This window comes from Lissotriton vulgaris, chromosome 1_1 (assembly GCF_964263255.1).
Source record: "Lissotriton vulgaris chromosome 1_1, aLisVul1.2, whole genome shotgun sequence".
Taxonomy (NCBI): domain Eukaryota; kingdom Metazoa; phylum Chordata; class Amphibia; order Caudata; family Salamandridae; genus Lissotriton; species Lissotriton vulgaris.
This window is the reverse complement of record NC_141685.1, coordinates 1,457,551,852-1,457,577,880: the sequence shown is the minus strand read 5'-3', so window position 1 is coordinate 1,457,577,880 and position 26,029 is coordinate 1,457,551,852.

Genomic DNA, 26,029 nt, shown 5'->3' with positions numbered 1-26,029 from the left:
CCAGTTCTTGAGTGGGTAAGTCCACAGTTGGTTCATTCAAGATTGTTGTTGGGTTTGTTGTTGGTACCACTGCGCTGGGCTCTATGGAGGATTTTTTATTTTCGGCTATTGAAAAAATGGGGAAGAGATTCTGATGGGCCAAGTTGGGATTAGCCCTGAGTTTGTTCCTCGCTTTGCGTTGACGTTTGCGCTCTCTTTTACTGCAAGGAGGAATAGGCTTGGGAGAGGCCAGGGCTGATGGAGCGGGCGAAGAAACAAGACTATTAATTAGTCTGTCCTCAGATTTGGCATGCTGGTTTGTAGGCACGGGTAATGATGGGAGCGTGCAGATTCCATCCGTCGGGGTCGGTTTTGTTGGAGCACTGTTGGAATGACCGTTCACCGATGGAAGGCAGTTGATTGATTCCTTTGTTTTTGTATTTTTATTTCCACAGTCCTCCAGTGATTTGTCCTGTTCTTGATGTTTAGTGGGTTGCAGTATGGCTGACACATATCCCCCCTCAACTGCTTTACTTCCCTGATAACTGTGGAGCGGCAATCTGGGAGCAGGGAGAGGAAGGCAATGATTGGAGAGCAGCAGCCCGTTGGTTGAACAAAGTTTGCAGATGCTTGCGCTCTTAGGATTAACGAGTTCAATTGATCTAGTTTGCCGTCGATCCCTGACGTAAAGAGTGCCAAGGTGTTTAGTAAATCAACTTGCACCTCTAGTTTTATTGAATGATAGTTGAGTGCGGTCACGATTTGTTGGAGGGTCTGCAGTAGAAGAGGCCAAACACTGGTCGTAGTGTCCCCTTCTGTGTTAGGTTTGTCATCCGGAGTAAGACTCGGGCTTGGGGGATTTGAGGTGGTTTTAAAGAAAAGGGACAGATTCGACATGGATTGGTCGTTTGGTGCCATCTGCGCTAATTGACTTTGACATGGAGTCCTTATTTGGCCATGAGGCAGAGATAGCTTGTGTAAAGGACTTGAGTCTGTTGATGCTGTTAATGTTTTTATTGTTGGTGAGGTTAGCAAGTTTAGAGGTGGGCAACTACCATTGAATTGCGGTGGCCCGGCTTGCCCATGGATTTGGGCCGTCGTTGTTTGCTGTGGGAAGCCCATAAGTGGCTTAATCGGGAAATGTGTACGTTGTAGCGGCAGAGGGGGGGCCTCCATTGAACACATGATATCTTCCTGCTGTGATTGCGGTTGAGGGGCAACCCCGTTATCGTCTGCCAGAAGGGTGGAGGGCTTCTCCGGGTTGAGTGGAACTGTTTGGGTGTTTTCCCTGTTTTGGTTAGTGCAGGTAGACCCAAAAATAAAAACCTCTGACGGTTCTATTGCTGGCATTGTGTTGAATACCCAATTTTGCGGTGGTCAGAGGTTGTAGAGGTGGTTGCCTCCGAGGCTTGCGGGAGCTTCTCTAATAATTGCATTGGTTCTGCTGTTTTTGATGGGGTCTTCCTAAAATAATCCTGTAGGGTTAGGCTCTTGAGTTTCAGAGGTTTTAGAGTATGCTTGGCGTGGCCCTGAACCCCGGCTGTGTCTGGTTGCTTGGGCTTCCTTCGCTTGGGTGCAGTGTACTTTCTTTCTTTTCCGGATCTCATTGCTCCAGAAAGGTCTTGGCTTGGGCTCTTTTTCACCACTGGGTCAATTAGTGTGTTCTTCGTGTCCCAGGTTCCCTTACAGACAGCTGTCCCAGCTGGTCGATTCAGGCCAAGCCTCTGCCTCCCGTGTGTCCCACTGTGTCGCTTTGTCACGTCGGCGTTTCAATCTGGGAGCTCTGGACTCCTCGTTTCGCTCGACAGCTCGACTGCTCGCGGGTCCTGCCACACTGGAGTGCGCTGGAAAGTGATTTGTGACTCCCGCCACACTGTGGGTCCGCTCACGGCTCTCCGCCGTGCTGTGGATCAGCTCGCGGCTCTCTGCCGTGCTCAGACGTGCCCGATGTTCTATGGGGCAAGTTGCAGCTTTCCGCCACACTGTGGGGCAGATTGCGGCTCTCCGCCGCGTTGTGGGGCGACTCGCGGCTCTCCGCGGCTCTCTGCCACGCTCAAATGCGCCCAGGGGTTTTGCTGCGTTGAACAATAATTTGCGGCTCCTTTGAAGGGAATGGTAAATCCTGATCCGGCGCGGAGCACATGGAGCTCACTGGAGGGCACTCCACCTCCAACAGCAGTGGCGCTGGCTTCTGACGTTTTGGTCTGTGGGAGTAGCGAGTGGAGGTGGGTACGGTGGAGGTAGGGGTGGATGTCCCAGCCGCTAGTGCCAGCGCTCGCGGCCCGGGCAGCCCTCTCCCGGCCCCCCCCTCACCACTCACCGAGGCACAGCTGCTCCCTCCTCGCGGCTCTTCACAGGCGGCAGCTCGCTCCGCTGTCTCCTCGCGGCTCGCGGCTCGTCCCACTACCGCCGCTGCCGCCGCTTGCTGCTGTTAAACTGTGCCTTCGCGGGGGAGGGAGGGAGGAGAAGGCTGTGTCCACCGCGGCCCCCACAATTTGTGGCTTCGTAGTACCTCGATGGCGAAGTACGCTTCTCTCTCCTCTCCTCTCTTCTCACCTCTCTCCTCAGACACCTCGGCTCAGACTTGTCTCCACAGCGCCACCTCTATTCAATCAATCAGTCCTTGTGGCCAGCCTCTGCTGCACATGGCAAAATGATATATACAGTGGGAAATGGCCAAAAGCAGCCGAGTGAATGGTCTTACCAAAGGCCAAGTCATGAAATGAAATGAAATGAAATGAAATGAAATGAAATTATATTTATAAAGCGCATGGCTGCCCGAAAGCGTCCCAGCGCTAACAGAAAATAGAACGAAAAGCAGACTGAGGAGGAAACCAGTAATTAAGGGTCCTTGGGAAAAAGAAAAGTTTTAAGTGCCTTTCGAAACTTCAGATGACAAGGTTCTGCACGGATCCAGTTGGGGAGAGAATTCCAATTTTTTGCTGCATTTAAAGAAAACCGGCGACCCCCTGTACGTGCCTTCCTCACTCTGGGGACCCTTGCAAGATTGCCATGCTCCGACCGGAGAGCCCGGGATGGTTTATAAGGGCATATCAAACTCCTGAGAATCGGGGGTCCTTTGCCCTGCAGAGCCTTGTGGGTGACGCATAGCGCTTTAAAGATGACTCTTTCGCGTATTGGGAGCCAATGGAGTGCTCTCAGGGCTGGTCTGGCTGAAGATCTTCTAGATGTACCTGCAAGCATCCTGGCTGCTGCATTCTGCACCCGTTGAAGAATGTTAAGGGTGGCTTCCGGGGCAGCCAGAAACAGGGCGTTACTATAGTCGAGTCTCGATAGTATTAACCCCTGAATCAGAAGTGTCCTGGACTGGGGGGGCAGAAGAGGAAGCACTTTCCGCACTGAGCGGAGCTTTGCACACAGTTCACTTATGGAGTGAGCAACACTGACATGAGATAGTGACTTTGGGAATCAAATGTGCATGCAGTTAGTTACATGATATGTTTTGGGGGGGACAAAACAAACAATCAAAAGCAGAATACAGAATACTTGCGTAAATCTAAATGCCCTTGACAAAATTCTTTCACATGAAAGTAGAAACCCCAATTCCAACAAAAAAATAACCCTTAAAATCCCATTGTCTTGTGTCTTTTTAAACAAAAGAGAAAAATATAGAGCTGAGATTGCAAACAGCTGTTGATTCACCCAGGTTGTGCAAACAACAGATCTTTGGTAAGTTCTATATTATCTTAAACATAATAGTGAATTTTCAAAATATTGATAGCGTTTGAATGGATCTTCTAGACATTAGAACGAATTAGCTGCAATTTACCATTACCTGTAATCAGATTTGAGTCCCTAACTGCAGGTGCTAAGCTTGAGGGCGAGCGGTTGGCCTCATGTTGAAGGTATCTTGTACGGCCATCTTTAGTAGGCAGGTTTTTGCATTAGTGACTAAGTAGTAATATTTTATAAATGATGCTTTAAATTTTAGATCCTGCCCCATCAAACCTAATTCCAAGAGTACATAAGGTCAATGAATATACTTTGGTAATTGAAAGATCTGCCTATTTGTGGTACACTGCAGTTTACTTAACACTTGTGGGAGCTAAGCTGGAACAGATCAAAGGCCATAAGAGATCCTTGGTAACAAGGTCACTCTTAAAGTTCTTATAATGGCTTACGCTGTGGGACTTTGTAAGTGTGTGTTTAGACTGCACAAGGCAAATGCTAGGCATGAGGTTTTTTTCTATACTTTTCTTTAAATGAGAGTTTGGCTTTCCAGTTTCGGTTAGTCAGATACCCATATTGTTATGTTCTATGCATGCAGTATGCACTTATTTCAACTGGCCCAACCTCCAATATTGCTTAGATTTGTTTTTGTTCCGCCCAAAGACCATCACCTTTGTTGTATTTACATTGGCCATCAAATTGCTGGTTACATTATATTTGTTTAATTTACTTGTTTAATTCAATTGTTTAATTCATCTAGTGCACCCTGGATACCAATTCTTGTCTGATCAAGAGTGACCAAATAATTTGCATGTTGCGTAAGGCCAAGTGGGAATGTGTCTACTCTTGTCAATACCATGACTAGATCCACTTTACAAAGATTAAACAACATATGGGATAGGACATAGTATTGTTTAAGGCACCAGTCAGTGGCAATTCAGTCTTTGACTCTATTACCATGACGTAACTTGATGCATACCTAGGTATCAGCGTAAGGAGAATGTGAAATGTGAAAATGTGCTGGACTTGTAAAGCGCACAGCTGCCCGTAAGCGTCCCAGCACTTGCTTAGGGAACCCGTCCTGGTATTCCCCTGTGAGAAACCACGGCAGGGTGTCCACAAGGTGAAAGCCAGGCATCCCGCCGAGAGGGGCCGTAGTGGAGATTAAGCAAGCTATTGCCCAGAGTCGCAGAGTGTGACCCCGTGAGTTGAGTAGGCACCAGAGCGAGAATTGTCGAGTCCATGGAATTTTGAGCCCGAGACCCGCCGAGGCGGGGAATCAAACCCTGGTCCACAGTCGATCTCAGCTTCCGGGTCTGCCGCCGCTAACCACTGAGCCACGCTTCTCCACTAATAATAAATAGCTAGAATAAATAGCTTTGTTTGAGTACAGTATATGCTGTGTCCCATTTTGTTAACTTTGCCTATTGTTTGTTTAAATCCACCCCATCAAAAGCTGCAGAATAGTGTACAAAGTATTTAAATGGGTGGGGGGGATCGAGCAGGCAAAGAGGAGCTGTATGCCATGTAAGTCAGAGCAACAACATTAACTAACTTGGATGACTTTTGTCTGAGTCCTGTTCGGTAAAAAGTGATTCATTTCTCTCAACACGCCCAATCCTCAAGTTCCTGTAACAGACTTTTAGCATAGGCTTTTTACTCAACGTCCAATAGGGCAATTAGCCTGTATTTTGCTGGATCTGTGTTGTTGCCCTTTTTGTAGATTGAATGGAAAATGGACCCTTGCATTGATTGTGGCACTTGAGCATTCAGCAAGCATTCCTGGTAAAGTAGAGTTAGCTAGTTCGCCAACCTCTATATCCACTTTCAAAAGTGACTACTGTAGGCCTAGTTTGTCTTGATTACTCTTTTAACAGCTGCCTCATTAATTAAACAGATGTCATAGTTTTAGTTCCACAGACAGATTTTATGGGCATTAGTAGCTGCAGCATTGTGTGTGTAGAGCCCTCAAATGTGCTCAATCCACTTTACTTACGGGACACAGTTACTTCTCATTAAAGTTTTATTTTTTATGAATTAACATATTGCCCAAATTTTGCCTGATTGTTGTGGCCTAGCAAGGTCTGTTTGTATTGCCATCCAGCTTTCCATATGTTTGGCCTTTGTCGCCAAAAGAGTTGTGTGGTATACTTCCCTTAAGTGTTTTACATCAAGCTCTGTCACCTTGTTCAAATTATCCTTGGTATCAACTCTTACTGCGGCTCTAAAGACGGAATTACTTTCTTTTACATCAAAGGTATACATTTGATCTATTCTAGGCACTGTCTCCCTCCTTGATGTTGTTTCATTTCCGTTTACATCATTGTGTAGAGAGTTTATTGTTATGTCCAAATTCAAAATATTATTTTTGGCTGCTGATGGTTGACTTCAAGGATTTCTTTAGGGAAATATTTTTTTCCAAAGGATGAAATACGCTAGGCAGACCTTACTCCACTTTACCCACTTTATTAATTAATGTTTTTATCTCCTTCTGAGTTTCTTATTACCTTAAGCTGTTCTGATAATTGATAATCAGGTTGAAAGTTTGTTATCCGTGTGAAATGGTCATTTTTAGTACATTGGATTACTGGTAAATCTTTCCATGCCTCAGAGAGGAAAACCCTCACGAAGATGTAGTCCAGTGTTGAGATACATTTATTGTTTATGTGTACTTTTGAGTTGGTCACTTGCATTTTTGAAGTGCTTGTAAAGACTTTAGGTTGCAAACTTGAGGGCAATTGTGGACATTTGTTGCACGGGGTTCCAGACCAACTACTGCAAGCAATTTAATTGCTCAGCCATATTGATCAAATTGAAAAGACTTGTCAATATAATTTCATACATTGAAAAACTGTATATTAAACAATCTAGTGGCTTATAGAAGCCTTACACAATTAGATTCCTGTTGTTTCTGTGCAAGTTTAAATGTACACTGATGAGTAATGCCAGTGTGATAGTACTACCTAGATAACATCCATTAATTATCATTGCTTGAAATGAGGGATGCTCTACAACTAATAAGGTTTTTGAACTTATGTTCTCCAATGAGGGAGAGCTCAGGCCCTGCCCTGATTTTATCTCATCCCACCCAGGAAGACTTCCTTGGCCAGGGGTCTTCCTCAATGCAGAATACCATCTCAGCGTACACTCGCCAGACTCCACAACCTTCTAGCCCTATTAAGAATTTAAGTACACCTGTGGATCCAGCAGGAGTCAGGGGATTTCCCAGCAAGAGTCATCCCCACACAGGACTAGTACACAGAAGTTCCAGTAGAACCCTCTTCTCCAAGATCCCAAAATCAGCCCATCACTCTAATATCGCCTAGAAGTCCTCCTTTCAATTTTCAGTCCTTGCTTCTATCTCTTTAAAATATTTTTTCTCCAGCAGAAGTGAGGAGCCTTCTCTCAACCAGTTGAGCCTTCTTCTTCAGGTTGGATTTCCCCAGACCCTAGAATGTTCTTAAAAGTCTCTCCCATGTTTAGGGGTTTTACAGTGGTTGTGGAAAGCTCCAGAAACATCCCAATCTAACTATGTCCTATCATCACTCCACTGCATCCCAACCCTCCTGTACAGAAATATAGTACTGTTCAAGATGGCGATTTCAAGAGTTCAGTGGTTACAACTCTCTCAGAGGCTTAAGTTCTTCCCCCTAACTGACACAGAAGACTGGAACCTTCTCTCCAAAGCTTTAAAGAAAATTCCCAAAGCAAATCATATGCATGTATAATGACGAACAGAGGCTGAGGAAAAAAGCAGTCCGCACTTGTCAACAATATCTAGGAAGTGAGTACTGGTGCTGGAAACCAAGGAGTACATCCCTCTCTACTCCATATTTTGGAAAAAGAACCAAGCCAACATAAAATACAAAGTGGTTCTGCACTCAACAGTAAAGTCTTTAGAATTCAATTGAAGAGTAGTCTTTATGTATTTGTCGAAAAATTTCCAAGGAAATGTAATGTCTTTTTTGCAAGTAAGTTCTTCATTAATTTCACTTTCACAATAAGACAAGCCAGGCAAAATAAAATCCACTAGGGACTTACCAATAAATCAAATATGCCAATCAGCAATAACAATTTGCATAGGAATCACTTGCACTTTGTCAATGATCAGCAGTGGCAAAGTGCCCAAAGCATCTGAGCCAGCAAAATTTAAATCCAGCACAGCATCAAAAATCTAGGAGGTAGATGCAAAAAGTATGGGGAAACCACGAGAAAAATGCCAAGTCTAACAACATATCACTGCTGGTTTTCTAAAATGTGTTTTGAATGTTATCCCTATGTAACATCATCTCTCCTATCACTTTTTCCCAGTCTTCAAATGGAATATTGGGTTGCCTTGTAATTGCCTTTTAATTGATTTCACTGTTCGGCACAAGGGGCATACTATCAAAAGGGGAGTTCAAGATCTGTGCCAGAGATGATATGAGGTATTTCTGTCACTCCGTTAGGATTTAATGGACAGCTTAGAAAAGTCAAGCACGAATTACATACAATTAAAATAATTCCCACAGGACGTAAATTGAGAAACCATAAAAGATTTTAACACATGCCTCGCAATACATCCTAGTGGAGATATTCATTACAGTGAGCGCCTACAGCTGATATGAAATATATTGTCAAGGTAATTAATAGAATATACACAGTAATGTTGTTTGTGTGTTATTCATGAATAAAAGCATGAATGGAAGAGGGGAACAGACTTGGGTTTGTTAAGGTGGGTGGACAATACCTGATGGGGACACACACGTACCCATGCACACACGCACACACACACAGAAAGTCTCTCTCTCTCTCTCTCTCTCTCTCTCTCTCTCTCTCTCTCTCTCTCACTTGCTATCTCTCTGTTACAGTGGTTTGTTTGCCCACTCGGGCGTCACTGTATTTAGAGCATAATAAATAGCCATCTTGAAATGTTGAAAAAGTTACTTGTGAATCATTGTCTAAAAAAGAGCAGAACGTTTTGACATAAATCTTGGTATGTATACCTCACCAATGTTTCCAGTCATAAGAGAAGTAATGCATGATAGATAAAATGTGTGCAATTTTGGAATAGTCACATATTGTGTAATAACATGTCAATAGTTAGCAAGCGCTCATGAATCTAGCAACAAATAAAATTTCAGAGTGTGTTACCATCTGTAGCATATTCTTAACTTTAGCTAAGCATTTTTGGCTATTAATATTTGACAAAATGTAAGACTTTTTATTAATTTCCAATTTTAGAAAACAAGATGTGGTAGCACTATAAAAAGGAATACACAATGGCAACTCCTAGTTTGTTCAAGGTTACAGACATAGCTGAAATGCACTATAGTAGGCAACATCATGTATATAAACTGGACACAAGAGCTAATTCTCTGTGACAGTGCCTCTTTTGTAGCAGAAAAAGGACATTTTGGTATATTTATATATCAGCCACGGTCGCTACTGGTAAGAGCGGCGGGGCCGGCTGGGGGGATTTCGAGAGACGACCATGAGGGAAAATGAATTATTTATTTAATTTTCCCTTGTGGCGGTCCATCGAAATCTCCCAGCCGGGCCCACCGCTCTTAATTGCAGCAGCTGCGGCTGCTATATATCTATACACTGCAATCCATGCCGAGCTAGAGAATGACAAACTCTATTGCCACTTTTACAACAAAGTCTCTTTAAGCATAGAGTTAGCAACTGACATTCACGTTGAGCTGAAAAATAACAAAATTCTTTAACCACTCCAGGCATAGTATTACAACTTTGGATTGGTAAATTACCATCCAAGCCAACGGAGAATGAATAAAAGCAACCCCTGATGTGTTTTGCTATAGTTAGAGCTCATCAGAGAGGTATAGCTTTGTCCTGACACAAGGGATCACCCAGAATAAGTCAAGACAATACCTGTTCAGACTTAGAATTTCACTTACATTATGCAAAAAAGTAAGTTAAGAACTCTGGGTAGTTCCCAAGTTTAGGTGGAGAGCAGCTCCTTTATAGAGAGCATTCTACAACAACAGCAACATATTGAATCTGCTTAACTGAAATATCTATTTCTCCAGCACAGTTTTTAAGCATATGTTGAGCACAGTGCTATTCATGCCAAGCTAGGGAGTGACAAAGGCTTTTGCCATCTTTACAGTGAAGTATTTAAGCACATGAGCAGCAGGTGCCATCCAAACCACATATGTAAAGGAAACTCCTTCCTCTATCCCAAAGGAAATAACATGCAAGCCCAGGTTTGTACAATGTATGTGCATTTTAACCCATCAATACTCTGTGTCAAGCTTCAGTGTGAGCCAATGCATTTCAACACACTCTCCGAACAGTCTTCATCAGGGCCAGAAGGTCAAGGGGAAAGGAATAGCAGGAGACATGTAGGAGATCTAGAGTATGTAAGTCTTACTAGAATTGAACTTCAAAAAATCTACGGCTTGATGCATATCAACATATTTATATACCAAATTGAGCTGGCTTGAAGACACCCATAGAGAATCTATATGGTAACTTCTATTGTGTAAATAGACCTTGAAGAACTACCAAACTATAGCTAGGCACTAGCTCAACCATGAAGTCTCTGAACAGTTCTTAGTCAAGTTTAAGAAAATGTCACCCTTAAACTTAAAATTTCCTTAAAGCAAACTTCAGGGCCAACAAATTAATAATCTTGCTCACCATTGAATCCTGACACTACATCTTTCTGGGAGACCTCAAATTCCATCTGGACAACCCCACTGACACCAACTCCACCAACCTCCTGGAAAGATTGGACAACATCGGACTCAAACAGCGGGTCACTGACCCCAAGCACACAGCAGGACACACAGTGAACTCCATATTCATGTCTAGCAACAGACTCAGATACAGGCAAACCTTGGTACTCACCTGGTCGGACCACTCCATCATACACTTCACCCTTGCTGTACCGGCCCACTCTAAGCCCAACTGACAGAGTGCCCCTTCTTCGGCTTGTCCAAAGTCACCCAGCAACTGAACTGATGCCCTCAGCACCACACAGCGCAAAGACAACACCATCCTTCATCAGGCAGTACAGAACTTCAACAACTGGATTATCAGAGTTGCACTGATTAAATCAGCCAAAATACATTGACCCTCCAAACAAGCCAGCTGGTACATTCCAGAACTTAGCACGGCAAAATGAAGGTGCAAACAACAGGGAAGAAGATGGCGCACCAACAAAAACCACACTAACCAAGCCTTCAAATCAGCCCTCTACAACTATCATTGCCAGATCAAAGCCACAAAGAAGAGGACTTCACCCACTGGATTGAGATCAGAATCAACCAAGACATAGAGCTCTTCGCCATCGTCGAGAGAATTCACCTGTTTGACAGCCACCAAAAAGTCAATCCCTTCATCACAGGAATTCTGCAAAGCCCTTGCCGACCACTTACAGAGCAAGATAGCAAATATCTACAAAAATGTATAACCCCAACACTCCAAACTCCTCAACCTCCGACCAACCACCACCCGAGCACCCGACCACCTCATGGGAACAACTCAGCACACAGCACTCAACCACTCTTCTGAACTCGATCCACTCAGGAGCCCCCATTGACCCCTGCCCCAACCTCAGGGGAGACAACAGCCAACAAATCACCACTGTCCTGAATGCTTCAATAACCACAGTCACCTTTCCCAATGGCTGGAAAACACGCAGAGGTTAGACCCCTCCTCAAGAACCCTTCAGCACATCTCAGCAAACTTCAGAATTGCCATCCCATATCACCGCTCCCATTTCCTGCCACAGTCCAGAGGAAAGCCATTAACCTCCAACTCACCGAACAACTGGTGATAGACAACCTACTGGATCCTTCCCTATTGGGTTTCAGAGCCAACCACAGCACAGAGACAGTCCTAATCTCTGCAATGGAGGATATCCTCACCGTACTCGACAGAGGAGGAGGAGTATTTGCCGCCCTGATCCTGCCTGACACTGTTTCCCACAACACACTCATCGATCGCCTTCACCAGATTACTATCACAGATGATGCGCTCCGGTGGATGGCATCCTTTATAACAAGGCTACCCAGAGAGTCCACCTCCAGCCCTTCACATTGCAAGCCAAACACACCATATGCAGCGTCCACAAAGGCTCATCTCTCAGCTCCACACTCTTCAACATCTACATGACCACACTCACTGACAACATCAGATCGCACAGCATCAACATCATCCGATGACCCCCAGCTTGTCCTCTTGCTCTCAGCTGACTCCATCACAACTAAGACCAACTTCCACAACTGCATGAAGAACTTCTCAGCTTGGATGAACAACAGCTGCCTGAAGCTCAACTCTGACAAGACTGAAGTCTTGATCTTCGGCAAACCCACCGCCCTCTGGTATTTTCCTGGTGGTCATCAGAACTCGGTCTCAACCCACAAAGAATGACCATGCCCGCACCTCAGTATCATCCTGACAGTGAACTCTCCTTGTGTTTGCTTTGTACGCCCTAAGTTGGCAGGGTATGCCCAGATGTGGGTCCCTTGCTCACTTTGCCCCTGGATTCAAGGTAGCCTGGCTGATGAGGGGTGTTACCACGAAACTGGTCCCAGGATGCTTGTTTCTGGTCCAGGGAAGACCTGGCTTAGCAGTTTGTGCTGGACTGTTCCCAAGAGGAACAGGGTCAAGACTGATTTACATATGGATGTGACTGAGCTGGGGTGGCCAGTAAGCTAAAGAACGATGATGAATTAAACCCAGATCTGTGACTAGGGGTGAGTGTCTGAAAAGTTTCAGCACTTCGTACATTATCTCCCTGTGTTTGCTTTTACTCCCAATGAATCACCAAGTCAACAGCGTCTCCTCAGCTTGCTTCCACATGTACTGCAAAATATTCAAGCGTATCTCCATCAACACCCAAAAGCTGGTAGCCCAGGCCCTCATCACTAACCATTTTGGACTATGGCAACACACACTATGCAGGCTCCACCACTGAACTCATGCAAATACTCCAGACAATCCAGGATGGAGCAGCCAAACTAATCCTCAACCTGCCCAAGAGAACCTACATCACCCAACATCACCCAATATTTGAAGGACTTCCAATGGTTCCCCATGCAGAAGACAGATGCCACTTCAAACTCCTAACCCACACGAACAAAGTTCTCCACGACCATGGACCTAACTACATGAACCACTGCCTCCATTTCAACCGACCTGCTCAGGAGCCTGCACTTCGCATCAATCGCCCACACACAGATCCTCTGCATATGCTGCTGTCATGCCGGAGGATGCTCCTTCTCCCATCTCACCACCCTAACCTGGAACACCCTTCCTCTCCATCCCTTGCTTATAGACTTCAAGGGACTCAAGACCTGACTCTTTGACTAAAACCTGCAGCTAGCACCTGGACATCCTGAATAATTGATTAAATGCTTACCACCGAGAAGTGCAAAAAGAACAATTTTCATATATCTAGGTCTACACTAGGTGGCATGGTGAGCTAAAGAATGATGAATTGAACCTAGATTTATTGACTTGGGGAGAATGTTTGATTTGTTCTGAATTCCGTCCATCAATTGTGTGTCTTTTGCTACCACAGAGAAGTGGTAATACCTATAATGGTTGAGCTCAAAGGGATTTGCTGTACTGTTCCCTTTACCTTTGTGGTGGAGAAGTGTGGCTGACCGGTTAGAGGAGGCAGACCCTGATGCAGAGGTCAGACCCGGGACCAGGGTTCAATTCCCGATGCGGCAGGGTCTTGAGCTCATAATGTCCACGGACTCGATAATTCTCGCCTCGGTGCCTACTCGAATCGTGGGTTCACACTCTGCAACTCTGGGCAATAGCTTGCTTAATCTCCACTATGGCCCCACCGCAATGGGATGCCTGGTCTTCCTTCACCTCGGGGATGCCCAGTAGGGGTAATCTCGCAGGGAAAGACCAGAACGGGTTCCCAAAGCAAGCGCCTTGAGACCTTACGGCACAGCTTTCCAAACTTTTCATGTTGGGGACACACTTTTTGGAGATGCATCATTTTTGTACACAGTAAGGCAGTGTAGCAAGCGAGTGTAGCGTAGCGAGCCCGAACCACCTAGGAGGAATTCGGGGGGGTTCTCACTCTCTCTCCCTCTGTCTCCCTCCCTCCCTCTGTCTCCCTCCCTCCCTCCCTCCGTCTGATTCCCTCCCTCTGTCTGACTCCCTCCCTCCGTCTGACTCCCTCCCTCTGTCTGACTCCCTCCCTCCGTCTGACTCCCTCCCTCCGTCTGACTCCCTCCCTCCCTCCGTCTGACTCCCTCCCTCCGTCTGACTCCCTCCCTCTGTCTGACTCCCTCCCTCTGTCTGACTCCCTCCCTCTGTCTGACTCCCTGCCTCCCCCTGTCTGTCTGACTCCCTCCCTCCCTCTGTCTGTCTGACTCCTTCCCTCCCTCTGTCTGACTCCCTCCCTCCCTCTGTCTGACTCCCTCCCTCCCTCCCTCCCTCTGTCTGACTCCCTCCCTCCCTCCCTCTCTGACTCCCTCCCTCCCTCCCTCCCTCCCTCTCTGACTCCCTCCTTCCCTCCCTCCCTCCCTCTGTCTGACTCCCTCCCTCCCTCTCTCTGTCTGACTCCCTCCCTCCCTCTGTCTGACTCCCTCCCTCCCTCCCTCTGTCTGACTCCCTCCCTCCCTCTGTCTGACTCCCTCCCTCGCTGTCTGACTCGCTCCCACGCTGTCTGACTCGCTCCCTCGCTGTCTGACTCGCTCCCTCGCTGTCTCGCTCCTTCGCTGTCTCGCTCCCTCGCTGTCTCGCTCCCTTGCTGTCTCGCTCCCTCGCTGTCTCGCTCCCTCGCTGTCTCGCTCCCTCGCTGTCTCGCTCCCTCGCTGTCTTGCTCCCTCGCTGTCTCCATCTACCTCTCTCTCCCTCCCTCTGTCTCCCTGTCTTACTCCCTCTGCCTGTCTACCTCTCTCTCTTTCTGTCTATCTCTCTTTCTGTCTACCTCTCTCTTTCTGTCTACCTCTCTCTTTCTGTCTACCTCTCTCTTTCTGTCTACCTCTCTGTGTCCCTCCCCCCTCTCTCTCTCTCTGTCTAACTCTTTCTGTCTAACTCTTTCTGTCTCCCTCCATCTGTCTCCCTCTGTGCTGGGACTTTACACTGTTTTCACACTAAACGGACAGATTAGTTTTCATTCGAACAAGAGGGTTGAATGGAGCTCCCGTTGCACTTCCTAGCAGGGCTGTTGTAGTTTACTTTAGACAATATTGCTAATTGATTATTGGGCCTGCTCTGCATTTAAGGGGGCATTACCTGCACTGCATAGCAGTGCTGCTGCACCTTCAGTGGGACAGTTTGCTCTCTTCTCAGCAAAATCCTATGTGTTAATGAGATAGTTTTGGTTTGTGAAAGCAGCGCTGGCATACCTTTAGTGAGACATTGCCAGCACTCCTTGGCTGTGCTGCAATAATATGAATGGGGAAACTTTCTTATTAGGAGGGATGAAAACCCAACCATCCATCTCTCCCTCTGCACTTACCTTCACTTTATTTGATTTTGGACTACACTTTCTCGTCACCTCCACTTTACACCAGCACAGTGTTATATTAGTGTTTATATTACTAACAAGCAGGATTGCCGAAAGTGTGACTTGCCTCACAGCATGGCGCCAGTTTGCAGTGACCACACCACATTGACAAATTGGTTTCCATTAAATCTATGTTAATACCATTTGTTGGAAGGGGCCATGGCTATAACGGACGCCCCCCAAACCCTGCGTTTTAAACTGAGTGTGATTAAGGACAATCCTCGTAGGCCACAGTAAAGTCACAGGGACATAAAAGCAATTCTGTCTGCCTGATAGCGGGTGCTTGCAGCTCTCAGCGCTGTTCTCTGCCTGGTATCCTGCTTGCCCACATACAGGCCAGCCCCCTTCCACTCTTTTTACTTGTTAATGGGGTTTTGGTGTGATTCGCCCGACCCCCAAAGAGCAGAGTGTCTCGGAGTCCCGTGCTGCTGTGGCTGACTCCGAGACACTCTTTCAAAGAATGCCTCTTAATTAGCAGCAGTTATGTGCTAAGTGCCTGTGACACACCCACCATTCCCAGGCGACACAGCACTGTGTCATGACACACAGTTTGGAAAGCTCTGCCTTCTGGTGATAAGGCGCTATATAAGAGCGTATGATTTACGATTTACCTTCCTGGAGCCTACTTGGGCACTTATCAGAAAGTATATTTCCTGCAGCCAATCAGATATTCGAATAAAAGTAGCTTGCCAATAAGTTTACTGGTGGCTTCCAGAAGTGAGAGTGACCAACTGCTGGAAGCAAGCTATTTGCACTTGTGTTTAATCCCAGTCTTGTAACCTGAGTGTGGCATATCTTGAGTTGCCATGACAGCATTTTTAACTTTCATCTTTGATAATGGTCAGATGCCTCTTGCTTTATTATATACAACTCATTGATGTGATATGGGTCTGGGGGCTTTCCAAGTTACTTTAGCTTGACGTCCTAAGGAGGATCTTTAAGAATTAATAGAAGAGCCATGGGAAAAGTACTTTTTACTATTTTGACTAGTGCTTAGTAGATGAGTCACTATTGTACTGTTGGCAACTGCTGGGAGAGGTGGATCATTAGCCTTAGATCTCTAATTTAAAATATACCAAGTAACAGAGGAATCCTCATTCTTATTTAGATATTTTTAGGTCAGTCCAATTCTTTATAGCAAACATATATTAATTCTGTTGAATAGTGCCGTATATTTTGCACATTATTCATTGTTAGTATATTTGTAATGTGTGATTTACAAAGTAGTTTTTGCAAGCCAACAATTCTTATCTAACCAATGATAAATACAACCTATTTTTGCCTCCTTAATGGATCTTATCTGCATCAATTTCCTCGTTAGTAATACATTTACTGTGTTTCCATTCAGCGAGTCTCGAAGACAGATGATAAATGAGTCCGAAGTAGAATGACAGCTTTTATATATACATTTACCATTTCCTTTGCAATTAGTCGATGTTATGTAGTCCATAAAGATGGTCCACCATTGTCCATCATTGTCATTCCCACCATTGGCAGGTAGTTGCAATAAATATTATTTTTTTCAATGAAAATATTTCCTCATTTACACGTTGAGGTCATCTATAATATCCCAGTATTTCACACAAATGAAAATGTAACAATTGTGCTCGCTCTCTTTGAAGCACAGAATCATGGGCGTGCAAGTATATGCGAGGGAAGCCTGCCATTAGCGAAGGAGAGGCCAGAGGCATACTTGGCAACTGCTTGGGATACCTGCAGGGTTTCTGCCTGTCCAGCATTAATACATTTTTCAAGTATCACTTTTCGAGTTTCCCACTCGTTTTCTCAATGTGAAGGATCCTCTTAGGTTGATTGCAAGCTTCCTGACAGGCCGACAAGATGGCAAGAAGTGTTAAACACTCGCTTCTGGAATGGCCTTCATTCACAGATCTCAAATTCCAATCCTCACATGGTTTGTTCAGCCTTTCGTCATTCTGAGTTTTGTAAATTGTAATATTTTATTTTTTTGTATTCATTTAGAGAGTATTCTAAAGTCCGACATGACCCATGGGTGTCAGAGCACTTTAAAAACGAATCGCTTCGAAATACACAGAGTGTATGAATCATTCTTTAGAGTATCAGATTGCTGTATGGGTAATCGTTTCAATATTTCAAAGAAAAGACTACACACTGAAAAATTACGAGGAGACTGCAGGTTGCCGCATTTACAGACCATCGTTTAAAGGCTAATGTTTCAAAACGGCTACAATGGAAATGTTTACTAAAGGAGTTGCAAAGGTTGGCAGTGAGGTAAGTAAGTTTTGTTAGGAACAGGAATATGAGGATGGATTGTCATGAGATGCAGTTAAAACCTCAAGATTCCACATCAAGGTCCATATCTACAATACAGTAGCAAAGCGTGTCGTTAAGCCATGAAGGCTAACGACACGCTTCACCACTTAAGAAACTCAGGGCTGCACCACATTTACTAGAATATGATGCAGCCCTGCATTTCCCCTGTGCTGGCACTACATTAAGCTGCTTAGCACCAACACAGGCACCCTTCAACCATAGTACAAGGGTACCTGTGTTGAGGGGAAGATTGTTTATGTGCAGGAAGGTCCCCCTTCCTGCACATAAACAATCTTTAAATGCCGTTTTGTAACTTCTATGTGTGATTCTTAATGCAGCACACATAGAAGTAGCAAAACTGCTTTTTTTTAAATACGCCAATGATTGTTTATGTACAGGAAGGTGCCCCTTCCTGCACATAAACAATCATTGGCGTTTTCCTGTTTCTATGTGTGCTGCACATGGAAACACAAAAGCAAGGAGAAAGAAAGCATTTCTCCTCGATTCACCTGTTTAAGACTAGGTTTTCACTGATCTTAATTTTGGCGCTGCCTCCTACACCACCCTTGTAAATAGGGGGCAGCATCAAAATGAATGGGTGTTGTGGTGGAACGCCCACCACAACACCCGTTGCCAGCCCCTTTCACACTAAGGGAGATATTCTCAAGAACGTGTGATAATTATCACAAAATTAGCTTAACGCAAATCTGCATATCGCAGTCTATTGCGGGAAATAATGTTATGTTAACGTTGTATTCTCAACACGGCGGTACCATGCGATAGTCTCAGGATAAGGCGTCAAATGACAGCGTTAAAATTAACCCAATGCCAAAAAAATGAGAAACACGACCGTGAAAAAAGCGGCGATGTCCCAAATCGTGATACAAAAATCAGTGATAACCAGCGACAGGCCTGCAATTCCCAAGTGTTATGGGGGAAATGCACTATAAAAGCAGAGAAAAAAAACATTATGAAAAGATTTAACTGCGTAGCACCATGGACGCACCCAGACGGAGTGCAGAGGACAATAGGAGCCCCACAGATGACCAGCAAGGAACCTCGGGTCGGGGAAGGCCAAGAAGAAGTGGAAGAGGAAGACGCAGTTCAGTCCACAGGAAAACAGGATCATTGTTACAGAGGTGATAGACAACTGCCAACAACTGTTCGTCACCTCCAATGTGTCATAACTCCTGGCCTTTGCCCCACACATTCTTGTATAAACCCCAGCGTTCCTGAACTGGTGACTGGCGTTACACCACACCTATGTACAAAGTGTGAGCACTTAACTTCCCCGATAAAAAACACTCCCCTGTCCCGTGCCAGCCAGCACTCCAGATATAAATGTGAATGTACCTATTTGGTTAGCATAATTGTATTACTTATTGTGTTTACATAATTGTATGTCATTGTATCACTTATCATGTTTATACGACATATTAACATTTGAAGGTAGCAAGACTTGTTTGGTTCACCATCTTTGGGTAATTAAACACAATCACAGCACTGATATGGGCCTGCGCTCTCCTCAGCGCATTCTGAGAATGAATATTAGAGATCGCAAGGAGTTCGCGCTAAGCAGCACACATGCTGCTGTCAGCGCTTGTAAGAAACTCTGAGTCGATTCCGTACATGGATCGTAAAATTGACGCGTGTCACATTGCACGCAACGTTTTGGGTGTGGCATGGGTAGAAAATGCCACACCCAACTTCTGGAAGCTACTTAGCCTTCCGGATTTCTCTTGAGGACAGCTGACGCTCACCTGATTCCCGACGGAGATTCTTCTCGCTCGCAGGAAACAACTGAATACCAGTGCCGCTTTGCAGATAACACCTGTGGAAGGAAAAGACAAACAACAAGCTAAGTGAACATTTCTATTTTATGTTTTTATGGCGCCCAATGCAAAACCGCACAGAATTGGAAACTACTCATTAGCAGTTTTTAAAGAACAATTTTTGGAAAATTTTCTGGCAACAAGGCTTGGAAGAATCTAAATCAAAGAGAAGCCAAAGACTTTTTTAATTAGAAGTTACAGTTTTATGTGCAAATGTTGTGTAATCTTTTTTCATTTTAGATTTACGTGATGGCATGAAAGACATTGGGGGTTAGAGATAAGTAAGTAGAAGTGGATATATGTTACTAATGTTGGAAGCCATTGATTAGAGGAATAAGTAACTTATTCTATTTTATGATTTTATGGCACCCAACGCAAGACAGCACAGAGTTGGCAACTAGTCATTAGCAGTTTTTAAAGAACAATTTTTGGAAATTTTTATAGCAACAAGTCTTGGAAGAATCAAAGAGAAACTAAAGACTTTTTTAATTAGAAGTTACAGTTTTATGTGCAAATGTTGTGTAATCTTTTTTCATTTTAGATTTACATGATGGCATAAAAGACATTGGGGGTTAGAGATGAGTAAGTAAAAGTGGATATATGTTACTAATGTTGGAAGCCATTGATTAGAGGAATAAGTAACTTATTCAAATATCCTCTTATTCCAGGTGACAACATATAGGGCCAGATGTAGGTCACCAAATACCGGTCGGTAACGGGCGATTTCGGCCGTTACCGACCGGTATTTGGACATTGAGATGTAGGGGGCCTAACATTTACCTATTCGGTAAATTTACCGATTCGGTAAAGTTACCGAATCGGTAAAGTACCGAATCGGTAAATTTACCGAATCAGTAAATCTACATGTAGGTGGCACTGAAAACAGTGCCACAGGCGCTGCAGAATTCGTTCTTTACCATGAAATACTATTTCATGTTAAATAACGAATTCCTGTGTACATGTGTACACCTGTGCCCTAAGGGCATGTATGTGTGCCACATGGCACACAAGCCAGAATCAGGGGTGCAACAGGGTGTCAAAGTGACACCCTGTCCCCCGTTAACAAATCGGTAATTTTACAGAATCGGTATTTACCGATTCGGTAATTGACATTGATTCCTATGGGCCTCAAGGCCCATAGGAATCAATGGCAATTACCGAATTGGTAAATACCGATTCGGTAATTACCGAATCATACAGATTTGGTAAAATTTATCGATTTATTACCTACATCTCATTTACCGAATCTAGAATACCGAATCGGTAAAATTTGGTATTCTAGAGTCGGTAAATGAGATTTACCTACATCGGGCCCATAATCTTCTAAAGCAAAAGGGGACGAACCAACCATCACTCTGACTTCCCTCTAAGACTGACTCCACATCAACACCATCACAAGAATACTGGACGCTACTCAAAATTCCTGAAGATCGCAGGTAGGGACTGGCAGGGTTATTTTGACGTATTCTGGGAGAAGGCTAGGGTAATTTAGCAGTTAGCTTTAAAAGCAACACACAGCTAAATTCTTACACATGTGCACTGTTGACTCGCAGGTCGACAACAGGACATCGCCAGCGCCCAGTAACCGGCCCTCCTCCCTCAGTTCTATAATATAGCCTAGGTGTATTCTGAGTCATAGGTTATTTAGTAGAGTTCTTGGAAGTTGGCTCATAGCGTCTCTGCAAAACATCACCAAGCACATTACAGGTAAAAGTGTTTGGTATCCTGACAGAATGTGTTATTGGCAAAAAAGACGCACATATGGCAGACCATCTTGGACCATGTGAATGCAGTTTCAGCGTTGAGGAAGACAATGGAAGAGGTCAAGAGGCGCTGGAAGGATGTGAAGGGCAAAACCAAGAAGAAACTCGATGCCAACATGAAAGCAGCAGTAGTGACATGCGTTGTAATCGTTGCGTTGTAATGGCATGCGTTGTAATGGATGTTGCGTTGTTAAAGTTTTGTTGTAAAGGTAGTGCGTTGTAAAAGTTACGTTGTAAGTGTTGTTTCCCTCTTAGTCAACCTACCTCCAGGAGTAGGGCAGCCCAGCTGCATCAAGGAGACCACTTCCCTGCACAGACCACACATCAGAAAGCACCCATCACCACAGCTTGCTCCCAGCACCACACCAAAGCACACATCGCATTCCTAGGCCAGGTGTTAGACTGCCAGGAGGAGGTGGCTGAACAGGTGCGGGTGGGGTTCTACCTCATGGCAGTCGAACTAGATCACATATGTGGATGTGCAATTCCCATCAGGGACCACTTACACTCCCCAACGTGACAAACACACTACGATAGAGACACACACATTTGCGCATGTCAAGTACTGAACCAGGCCCAGAGCACCGGGATAATCATTTACACCCCTATGCTGTACTTGCATACGCCGGCCCAGTCCACTCCTCTTGTCCAAGGTCTTACCCACTGCCTGAGGTGACATGGTTGTGTCTGCTGTACACAGCACAATGCAATGTGGTAGGGCCCGGGGCCATCATGCATACGTAATGTGCACACAGACACACTTTGATAGTTAGTTGAACTGGCTACGGGCACGTGCGCACAGCCACTTTTTATTGCTAGGGTCACCTGACCAATTACGCCTGTGCTGGATAGGTGTGGGGTGAGTGTGAGCCAGCCCTCAGGGAGTGGTTGGTGCTGGCAAAAACTTGAACAGTGATCACTATTAAAGCAGAAACAGTAAACACCAACATAACACAAACAACTGCAAAGCATCATGGTGGTAGCCGGACCAAGTACAGAGGTCATCCAATATGCAATCAGAAGGGTCCATGAGTTGCAGTGCACTGAGGTATGGGCATCAGAGCTGAGCTTGCTCTTGCGAAGAAATTATCTAGGATTGTGTCCCTTTGGGATATTCCTGCTGCAGTGGGGTGTGGTACACCTGCCTCATCATCCTCCCAGGTCTTCCCCACTGCCTGAGGTGACATTGTTGCATGAGCTGTCCACAACACAATACCCAATCAGAAAGGGTCCATGAGTGGTGGTGCACTGAGTTAGTAGCACCTGAATAGCTGAGCAGGGTATGTAGCTGATGATCTCATCTAAGACAGGTGTGAGCAACTCTGACAGTCTGGCTGTGAAACTCTTTCGACTCAGGCAGTTGTTGGATGGAGGTGGTCCTGGCAATGGTGGCTTGTGCAGCCTGTGGTGATGCGTTGTCCGGGCAGGTCAGGACTAGATTTGATTTGTGATCCCTGGTGGACCGCAGTTGAGGCCGGAGGCCGTGGCAAGCACAGGGCCACAGACACATGGCGTTGATGACCCCCTGGTCATCAACTCAGAGGCCATCCAAAATTCAATCAGACAGGGTCCATGACTTGAGCTGCAAAGAGTTAGTGGCCCCGGATGCACTGTGGCCGGCACAGGCACACCGCCATGGGACGGTGACTTGCGGTGCACTGAGGTAGGGCCACCAGTGCTGAGCGGGTCCTCGTCGATGTCCAAGGTGATTGTCGTGGAGTGTTTCGGGGGACAGTGGAAGGTGTTCTACCAGAGCATGATGCAGAGGGAAGAGCCAAGCAGAAGCAGAGAATATGGAGGAGATGAATGCTACAGACTCATTTTTAATACCAAGTTAGTATCAGCTACATGATGATGACGACAACCCCCAGGCCATATACTCAGACGCCACCAAAGTTCAAACAGATAGTGTTCATGAATTTTGGGGCACAAAGTTAGTGGCACCAGAGCTGAACAGGGATGCAGTTTGCGATGAGGCATGTGCAATGGTATAAACTCTGCCTTAAATAAATCAAGACTCAGTTCCAAATGTGTGACCTACTTGACAGCAGTCTAGGGTGGAGGCAGCAGTTAGCCGGGGCCCACAGCCACGTGTCGTTGTCTTGCGATGCACAGAGTTAGTGGCACCAGAGCAGTTGTTGGTAGTATTCAATCACCTCCATAACGATGATCCTTTTTTCCTCTGTACTGAACTGCTTCTTCCTCTTACTCCTCTCTTTGCGTACAATGATATGAACTGTGCTATAAAGAAATCAAGGCCCCATTTGGATGGCGGGTGGATAGACCAGACCGACCGCCAGAGGTGCAGCGGTCCCGCTAGGCCCATTAGAATGCAAGCACCACCCTGGCAGTCGCATCTTGCATATTTTACACTGCGGCGGGCGGTGCTGTAAGCTGCACCAGCCGCAAAGTAAAATATGCATGTTGTGCATTGGCATGCAGAACGAACAGGCACCATGCGGTACCTGCCACCTTGTGTATGCCAATGAAGAGGGGTTCCATAGGTACTCCTAAAGTGCAGTCCCCCACCCTCCCGGGGGCCTGTAACAGGCCCCCAAATCATTTTCCGCCTGCATTTCCATGGCGGTGAAAGGCCTTTCAAAATTCACATGATAATATGGATGGCACCATATTGTCTGCCTTTTACGCCCGGCCGCCAATCCGACCGGCGGTAAAGTGGCAGACGGACTTTCCGTCCGCCGTGGTACCCCCCGCCATGGTCATATAGGGGGGCAGTTAATTGTGCTGTGATGTCGTGCGGATCGCCACCGCCTGCATAGACCCCTCAGTTCCAAATGTGTGACCAACTTGACCGCAGTCTAGGCCGCAGGCAGCAGTGGAGTATGCCAATGAGAAAGGAGTGAGAAAGGAGTGCTGGGGGCCTGTGTTTCTGAGGCTGTGATGGTCTGAGGAGGCTTAAATAAATACCACACCACACCTCGGGTCTAGAAAGGAAAATGAAGAATGAGAACGGCAGGGGTAAATATATGTCCAAAGTTAAGACACCAGCCTCCTCTATTCGAGAAGGATACCTCTTTTGCCAGAACCCATCATTCACAGATTGTGATGTTTCATCATTTGGGTCTGGCCTCCTCTCACAAGGGACCTCAGTCTCAGAAATTGACTAGGGTACCTTTAACTGATTGAAGGACTAGAGGATGGCTGATGACTCCACGAGTACAACATGGAACCCAAAGACATATCTTAGTGCTACGTGAAGAGGATTTCTAAAGAAAGAAAGGTGCAGCGCTAAATAATACGAAAAAGTGTATTAAAAATGACTAAAGGAACTCTATACCAATTTTATTCCAAAGGTGCCCTTGTCATAATTAAAAAGCAGTATGCTAACACTTGAAATTATCAACTGTCAAGCAATGAGATTAGGTCGACATGTTTCTGCCCTCGCAGGGATCTCAGAAATTGACTAGGGTACCCTTAACTGATTGAAGGACTAGAGGATGGCTGATGACTCCACAGAGTACAACATGGAACCCAAAGACATATCTTGGGTTCATTATTCATTGACCGCCTCGGGGTACCGACGGAGAGAGCGGGCCCCCTTCCCTGAGTAGTGACCAGGTAGACTAGAGGGTGACACCCAATTGATATGGGTACTTGGTAATTACTTCCACTCCTGCCTAGTTGGACATTGCTGGTGTAGTATATGAAATGTTTTATTTTGACATTCATCACTGTATAGTTGCTCACTTTTGATAATCAGCAGCAGCTTTATATGTTTGTTTATTTGGTCCTGAGGAATGCCCAGATACTAGTAGATCCCTGCGAGGGCAGAAACATGTCGACCTAATCTCTAGTCCTTCAATCAGTTAAAGGTACCCTAGTCAATTTCTGAGACTGAGGTCCCTTGTGAGAGGAGGTCAGACCCAAATGATGAAACATCACAATCTGTGAATGATGGGTTCTGACAAAAGAGGTATCTATCCTTCTCGAATAGAGGAGGCTGGTGTCTTAACTTTGGACATATATTTACCCCTGCCTTTCTCATTCTTAATTTTCCTTTCTAGACCCGAGGTGCGGTGTGGTATTTATACGTTCTAAGGGGAAATACACCTTGTAGGTCTTTAAAATTTCCCTGAGACCTCCCTTAATGTTTAGTTCTACGGGTCTGAGGAGGCTGCCAAGGTCACGGGCCCCTGGCTTGGAGCTTGCACCAGCATGTGGTGGGCCCTCTTTGGCACACAGCGGTGTCAGCAGGTGAGCAGTGAGGCCTGGTTGTGCTGGGGCAGCCAAGAAGGGTCTGGGGACCAGCGGCCTGGGGTGCAGCAGGTACACAGGATCGCAGGCACCGCAACTCAGGGCGTTGGCCTTGTGGCGGGCTGAGAGACGCCGCCCTGGCAGACACGTTGGCCATTCGGGAAGAGAACCATGCCCAGGGAAACAAGCTTTTTATTCATACCCCTAATTGGCCTGGCGTACGCTGGGCCAGCCCACTCTGCTCAAGCTTACAGGGGGGACATAACAGGCTCATTTCTGCGATCTTCCCCACTGCCTGGAGTAACATTGTTGCGTCCACAGTCTACTACACTCCAAACTCCAGCAGTATATGTCAACATGGACATGTCTGTGGTCTGAATAATGAAGTCTGGCCAGCACATCCACGCCACACTTGGCATTGTGTACATTCTCATTCATGAGTCACTTGCCTCCTTTGCACATGCCTGGTTCCCACTTCTACCACTGCCAATTCAGGTCCTCCCTGGACCGGAAACAATCATCCTAGGACCGGTTTCGGGGTTTCACCCCTCTTCAGCCAGGATAGCTTGATTCCAGTGGCACAGTTGGCCTGGACTGTTCCCATGAGGCACAGGGTCAAGACTGATTTGCATATGGCCAGGACCAAACTGGGTTGGCATGGTGAGCAAAGGATTGATGGATTTAACCCAGATCTCTTGATTGGGGGTGAATGTTTTGATTTGTTCTGCATTCCGTCCATCAATTGTGTGTATTTTGCCTTGTAAGGC